Consider the following 7,240-nt stretch of genomic DNA (forward strand, 5'->3'; position numbering starts at 1 on the left):
ACTGAGGGGTGATCTGAGAGAGGTCATTAAGATTATGAAAGGGTTTGATAGGTTACACGTAGAGAAGATGTTTCCACTTGTGAGGGAGACCAGAACTAGAGGCCATAAATATAAAAGTCACTGTTAAATCCAATAGGGAATTCAAGAGAAACTTCTTTACCCAGAGAGTGGTTAGAATGTGGAACTCCTTACCAAAAGGAGTAGATGAGGCAAAGAGCATAGATGCATTTAAGGGGAAGCTAGGTAATGGAAGGATATGTTGATGGGATTAGATGAAGGGTGGGAGGAAGCTCGTGTGGAGTATAAATACTGGCATGGACCTGTTGGGCCAAATGGCCTATTTCCGTGCTGTACATTCTATGTAATGTATGGAAAAAGGCCCCAATAATCTGCACATTTTGACACCACTACCCCTAGCCCTGTATCCAAATAATTGACGCACACAGTGAACAGAAGTGACCCCAAAATTGAACCCCAAGGAACACCACTACCCACTTCCAACCATCCTGAAAAATCACCCTTAATTCTTACTCTCTGTTTCTTCCTTTCTAACCAATTTTTAATCCTTGTATTTTTATTTCCTCTTACCAGGCAGCATCCTAGGGAATCTGTGTTGTACCTGCTCTAAAGCCTCAATATCCTTCCTATAGTGTGGAACCCAATACTCTAGCTGAGGTCTTATTAAGGTTTTATATAGGCTCATCATTACCTCTTGGCTTTTATATTCTATACCTCTTGTGATAAAACTTACAATTCCATTAGTTTTTTACAGCCTTATCAACCTGAGGAGCTGCCTTTAATGTCCTGTGAACCTATACCCCCAAATCCCTCTGATCTTCCACAGCACTGTACCTCCTTCCATTCAGAGTATAATTAATGCTGCTATGTGTTTTTATCAAATGTATCACCTCAGACTTACTGACATTGAATTCCATCTGTGACTTTTGATCCGCTCCCCCATCTTATCATTATCAGTTTGCAGCTTCCTTTGGTCTTCTAAAGTATTAACTAGACCTCCCATTTTAGTATATTTGCAAATGTTGACACCACTCCCTCTAGCCCTGTATCCAAATCATTGACGCACACAGTGAACAGAAGTGACCCCAAAATTGAACCCGAAGGAACACCACTACCCACTTCCAACCATCCTGAAAAATCACCCTTAATTCTTACTCTCTGTTTCTTCCCTTCTAACCAATTTTTAATCCTGTTTTCTATCCCACCCTAATTCCATACCCCTTATTCTTCTCCGATAATCTCCTACATGATACATTGTGAAAATTTCTAAAGTCCATACTACATCCACTGCATTTCCCCATTACCATGTCTGATACCTCCTCAAGAATTCTATGAGGTTTGTCAAGCACAATCGGCCCTTTTGAAATCAGTTCTGGCTACTTCTAACTATTTTCTCTTTAATTACATATGTAGTAATTTCATCCTTAATTAGACACTCTAAAATTTTCCCTGCTACAGATGTTAAACTAACCGGCCTGTAATTACTCGGATTAGTTCTGTCTCCCTTTTTAAAAATGAATACTACATTGGCCAATCTCCAGTCCTGTACACATTTTAGGAATTCTGTTCCCTTTTCTCCATTTCCTCCCTCTCTATCTCAATCAATAAGTGGATGATAAAAATCTCCCAGAACAATAATTTTGTTTTTCCTACTTATCTCTCTAATCTGACTGCAGATTTCCTCTTCCATTTCCTTCCAACAATTTGGAGGTCTGTAATACACCATACTAATTTAACAAGCCCCTTTTTTATTTTTCAGTTTCAATCACATTGACTCTGTCTGTGCCCCTTGTCTACACGACGAGGGAATGAAGTAAGATGGCAGAGGCCCAAGCAAGGGTGTGCAGATTGTGATCGGCGTGGGAGGGTCGCAAATAACGTGACCAGAATGGCACAATGGGCTAGCATGGGCAACAGGGAGGGAGAGTGGGCACTGGGCCAAGCTGGGGAGCCCTGTGAGGTTGGCCAGGCCTTAGGGAGAGGAAGCAGGCAGGAAGGGGAGAGACTGCGGCCTGTAGACTCTTCTCTACAGCATGAGTTCCCTCTTTTACTAATAGTGCCACTCCACCTCCTTTTTTATCTTTTCTATCCCTCCTGAATATATTATATCTGATATGTTTATTTTCCATTCTTGTCTAGTTTACAGCCAGGTTTTTGTTAATGCTACTGAGTTTATATCCTCCTGTAAAATAAGTTCCCTCAGTTTATTTCCCACACTCTGCACATTGCAATACAGCTTTTTAACTTTTTTTGCTTTTTGAACACAACTCCTTTTCCCATGCTTTTTCTGTCTAAGTTACCCCCTACCTTTTCCCCGTTTATAAATGATCAATTTGATTTTATTCCTCTACTTCATATCTCTCTTGCTAAATTGTTTTCTGCGTGAATGCTATCCTCATCTATTTTTCTCTTCACTATTAGCTGATGCTTTAGCTGATGGTTGGTTTTAATTTTCCAATTGGACTTCAGATCCTATCAGCAATTGCACAGGAAATCAGCTTCCTATCTATATTAAAAGTCTTGGATCTAGTATCCACTTCCCCTTTGTCACATTTTCCCTTTGTCACACTTATTTCTGGTATCATAATTTTGTCACACCTGTGTGTTACTTTCAGCTAGAAGGTACCATTATACTTACCTATCACTAGATGGCACTGCTGGTTCTCCAAGCTTTGTCTATTAGGTCCATTCTCCTACGTAGCAACTTAAGTAAGTTTCTTTTTAATCTTAAGTTATGCTCCCTTCAGGTATCTTTTTAATTGATGTCACTTTTATTTCTCATTGCTACCATGTAAGTTTTATTTAAATTTAATTTAAATGTAATTACCTGCTGTCTGCTGCACAGGCCTCAGTCTCTCCCCTTCCTGCCTGCTTCCTCTCCCTAAGGCCTGGCCAACCTCACAGGGCTCCACAGCTTGGCCCTGTGGCCACCCTCCCTCCCTGTTGCCCATTGTGCCATTCTGGTCACGCTATTTGCGACCCTTCCACGCCTATCACAATCCGCACACCCTTGCTTGGGCCTCTGCCATCTTACTTCATTCCCTCGTCTTCTCTGTCCCAGTCACCATGCTCTGCCTCCACCAGTTTCCCTGCAATTTGTTTCTGAAGCATTTTTGGCACTATGAATAGAACATAGCACTATAAATGCTTTAAAAACAAATTGCTTGATTCCCAACTTGGTGCCGGGAAGCTAGCTTTGTACTTAGACTGCTGTCAGGAGATAAGAGGGTTCAGAGGGATGGGAGTATAGTGATGATAGGACCGATGGAAAATCATGGGGGATACAAAGTGTTAGGTTGCTGGGGGCGACAAGGTGGTGGGATGGGATGGAGTGGAAAGGGATACGGGATGGAGGAGGAGAGAGAGGACAGGGGGTGAAGAGGTCTCTGGCCTCCTTATGGAGATGAGAGGGGAGTGGATAGAGGATAAGGGGGGTGGAGGAACAGGAGCTGAGTTTATAGTTCAAAGGGAAAGGGGAGGCAACGGGAGTGAGGAGGTAGTGGGAAGTTTAATGGTTGGTGGGAAGGAAAAACTGTAGGGAACATGGACTGAGGGCTGTGGAAGCAAGAGGGATAGGGGAGGCGATGGTCGGGGTGGAATGGGAAGTGTATCGCTGAGAACACCAGGCCACATTTTCCTTGCACCCGCAACTGGTTTCCTTCCATGACACACCACGCACCACCTCCTACCTGAAAGGAAAGAAGAAGAAAGATAGTTAGTGTTTATACTCTACACCGACCTCCCCCATTCTAATTACCTCTTCCCACTCTGCTCCAATATCCTTCTAATCCTTTTCCCTCATGTATACATCAAGCCTCTCCTTAATTCCATCAATGCTATCTGCTTCAACCACTCTATGTGGCAGCAAGTTCCACATTGGCACCACTTTCTGTGTAAGGAAATCCCCCCAAAGTTCTTTATTTGATTTGCCAGTGGCTATCTTATATTTATGCTCCCTTGTTCTGGACTCACCCGCAAGTGGAAACTGTTTCTCCAAACCTAAAAAAAAATCTACCCTTTTCTCAATATTCTGCTGTGTGTCACAAGGTGGAAAGTTGGGCCAAACAGACAGATTTCTCCCGAATTCTCGTCCATGCTGAGGTAACTCGAAGGCTGAACTCAATGGACAGCAAATCAACAGCGTCATGCCTGCGATCTTTCTATCCGTGTTCGTGGCCTGCGAGGTATCATGGGCAAGATCTCAGAAAATTTACTCTATACTGTTTAACTGGTAGTTTGGTTTTCCGAAGGGATGGGATCATGTTGGAGATGAGTCTGTGAAATTTAACGTGTGATGGGCAGAGCGGAGAGCGGGAAGATTGGGTCAAGGAGTACTGAAAATTCTCAAAAAATATATCCATTTTTAAATGTAATTGTCATGTTCTCTTCTAATTGGAAGCTGAAAGTGAAACAATTCCAGTTAAAATTGCAGCTAAACTTTACCTTAAATTAAAAATTCATGGACGGTATTGCATGATAAGCATTCCACGTAGAAATATGTTGGCTATTACAAAATTGGAGCCCAAGTGAAACCAGATGCATAGAACTGAATGTATTATGCTAATCACTTTTTACATGGGTAATGAGAATTGCATGCAAATTCCTCAGGGTATTGATTGCCACAAATTAAGAAGTTATTCCATAACCATGCAGTCACTACCACCTGCTGAGATATATACTATAAGAATTACAGGCTGTAATCAAACATCCCACCAATAATTACAAACACATTCAAATAAAGTGCATTTGGCAATAATACGTGGATTATATGGGTCACTAAATTTAAGATGCTATTAATCAGAGACAGGATCCAGTTGGAATTTTTTTTCCAAGACCAAACTGTGAAAGGCAAGAAGTTTGTTCCATACGTAAATACAAACTGTTCATTCAGGGACTGTTCCACTGAATTTAAATTGAAGCCTACTAATTAAAATGTTGTGACCGAAATAAAATCATGCATTTATCAGATTGTTCTCATTAAGCAATTCCATTAGCCCTGACATTTAAATACATTCTTCTTGACATACCCTGGGAAATAATTGGAGAAAATGCCCCATGAAAAGAACTGTCTCTATTAACTTGTGTCAGCTATATTGAAAGAGTGCCCAAAGGTACTTTGATGCGGAGATTAGTGTGATGTTATAGTGGCGATAAGTATTAAATTGGAAATCGTTGGACTTTAATGAAGTTTAAAACTTTTTAATCCCTTATTTTAATACATTCACTGTATCAATGTTTTTAAAGGGACACTCTTTTTGTGAAAAAGCTTAGTTTTTTTTTGTTTGTTTGGGAAGCAGGTAGAACCAGAAAAGCTGTGTGTCATTTTAACTACGGTAACATCACGTACAAATGTTCTGATTTATATCACTGCATTGTGCAACACACTGATCTGATGCACTTAGAGAAGCCCAAAAGTTAACACAGAAATTGCAGACATCTTTCCGACAGCTCATCAAATATTTTCAAAACTGCCCGTCTTCCCAGCAGCAGTTACTAAGATAGTGGTTGCCTCATGTAAAGTCTGTGGACGGACTCTAACCATTTTGAATTCACAGTTCACAGTTGTCAATGAAGAAAAGAGAGATCCTCAACGTGTCACCAGATGCACTGATTATATGTCAGTCAGGACGATCCTCTATATTGAAGTTAGTAGAGGTCATCTTACAAATTCACCTTCCCAGTGCAGAGCTTCACCATCCAGGAGCACTTATTGGGAAATTGGATGCGTGTTCCCCATGATTTTCCATCCATTCAGTTTACTGGATGGAAAACCTTTGCATGAATTCACTCCCCCCCCCCCTCCCCCCACCATGTGCTTTCAAAGGAGCTCCATGTTGGGATTGCAAGTTCATAAAATTACCCCCATTGTGTAAAAACAACTTTACTTCTGAATCGTCTGTATTTAACTCTGTGTTTAAATTACTACTTTTCTGGCTATTATGATGCAGTAGATATTAGGTTCCCTCGTATGCATCAGATATTTGTAAATTCAGTAAATAAATATTGTAACTACTTTTGTTGACCAGTACCAGCAAAATTGTTTGTGATACAAAACTAATATTAAATACATGTAAATGGGTTTGAATGTTAACTGGATGGCACATGTTAGCACACTGCCCTTTCACCTGAGCTCAGGATTTAAATCCAGCACAGGCTGATGAAAATTTACTCTCCTTGCCAACTGTAACAGCCCTATATAAAATGAGTTTAACAGTCTCAGCTCAGTTCCTATGGGCAGAAGTCCACAGCACTAAAATTGCACGCAAACTGGCACAAAATTTGTGATCTTGCTCAGAGACTGTTCATATGGTTAATGAAAAAATTCACCTTGGTGTAACAAGGGGTGAGGCATATTATTGAAGTGGAGCAGAGGGAACTTTATCCTGCATGTAGCTCATTTCATGCCTGACCTGAAAGTGTTTGATGCTGATGCCAAATGCTAAAAGTAAGCATGCAAGTTCACCAAAAAGAAAATTTATACAAAATTTAAAAGATAAACAATAGAAAGTAATTGACCCAGATCAATTATCATACTACTTTACCAACCAAGTTGAAATTAATTATAAACCTAGGAAAAGGGGTAGACCATTCAGTCCCTCGAGCCGTTCAATTAGATCATGGCTGATCTGCACCTCCACTTTATTTACCTGCTTTAGCTCCACATCCTTTGTTGCCGTTACTTAACAAAAATCTATTGATCTCAATTTTGAAAGCTCCAATTGCCCCAACATTCAAAGTGATTTGGGGGAGAGAATTCCAGATTTCTACTACCCTTTGTGTGAAGAAAATGAACAAAGAAAGCATTGTGAAAACTATGAGCTTTGTGTATAAAAGACCAACAAGCTCATAGTTTTCACAATGCTACCACATTCCTACTGGCACAACGAGCTATTTCCTGCCAAGATCAATATATAACCTGTTAAAAGAGCTGAGAAGCAGAAGCCTTGGTGAATGGATGTGCCTGTGTTTGAGCTGCTTCTGGTAATTTTTCCTTCATCATTTGCAGAAGGTCATTGAAAATTAGCATTCCTGAGGTTTCGCCTGATAAACCTAATAGTGGCATGCATCAGAGCCCTTTCAGTAAACAACAATTAAGCACCAATACTCAAAGAGCCTATAAATCAGCCTCAGATTTGCATTTTTACTTATATTGCTTTCAATATGCTTATTAGCAATCAATATTCTAATTACTCCACACTAGGGTGCTTTTGATCAATATGAA

The sequence above is a fragment of the Heptranchias perlo genome, chromosome 6 (assembly GCF_035084215.1).
Source record: "Heptranchias perlo isolate sHepPer1 chromosome 6, sHepPer1.hap1, whole genome shotgun sequence".
NCBI lineage: Eukaryota > Metazoa > Chordata > Chondrichthyes > Hexanchiformes > Hexanchidae > Heptranchias > Heptranchias perlo.